The sequence below is a fragment of the Rhagoletis pomonella genome, unplaced genomic scaffold (assembly GCF_013731165.1).
Source record: "Rhagoletis pomonella isolate Grant_MI unplaced genomic scaffold, Rhpom_1.0 Rhpom_scaffold_00586, whole genome shotgun sequence".
NCBI classification, from domain to species: domain Eukaryota; kingdom Metazoa; phylum Arthropoda; class Insecta; order Diptera; family Tephritidae; genus Rhagoletis; species Rhagoletis pomonella.
In genome coordinates this window covers 1,087-1,809 of record NW_023459140.1, presented here as the reverse complement: position 1 = coordinate 1,809, position 723 = coordinate 1,087, and positions in this window count along the sequence as shown.

The window sequence follows — 723 nt, the reverse complement described above, 5'->3', positions numbered from 1 at the left end:
TGTTAAAGGAAAAAGTTGATGAAAAAATTATGCCAAGATCTTTAATTTCCTCAGCAGTTTCTAACAAAGTATTAGAAATACTATAATTTGTCGATAAGACATTGCGAAAAGTGATTTTGAAACATTTATTTAAATTCAGTGAAAGTCTCCATTTCAAGCACCAGGAATGCAGATTATCCAGTTCTACTTGAAGCCTATTCATATCATTCAGTTTTTTACTGTTGAAAAGATTTTTAGATCATACGCATAGAGTAAACATTTTGAGAAGGAAAAACACGTTGTGATATCGTTTATAAACCAAACAAAAAGCAACCGTCCTAAGATACTCCCTGGGGGAACCCCAGAGGTAGCAAAGAATGGTTCAGAGAATATGCCATCAATAGAGACTACGCACCGCCTGTTACACAAATATGATTTTATCCAATTCAGAAAGACTGAATGAAATCCAAGACAAGCTAATTTACTAATTAATATTGAGTGAGACACTTTATCAAAAGCTTTCGCAAAATCCGTGTATATTCAATCTACCTGATGTCCATCAGCAAAAGACGTAATACAGTAATCACTAAAAATAGCTAGGTGAGAAACTGTTCACCTATTGGGAACAAAGCCATGTTGATTTGGAGAAATTAAATTTTTTGTTGCAAAATATAACTTGTATTTGACCACACTTTCAAAAACTTTGGATACTGTTGATAGCTTAGAAATCGGCCTATAGTTTTT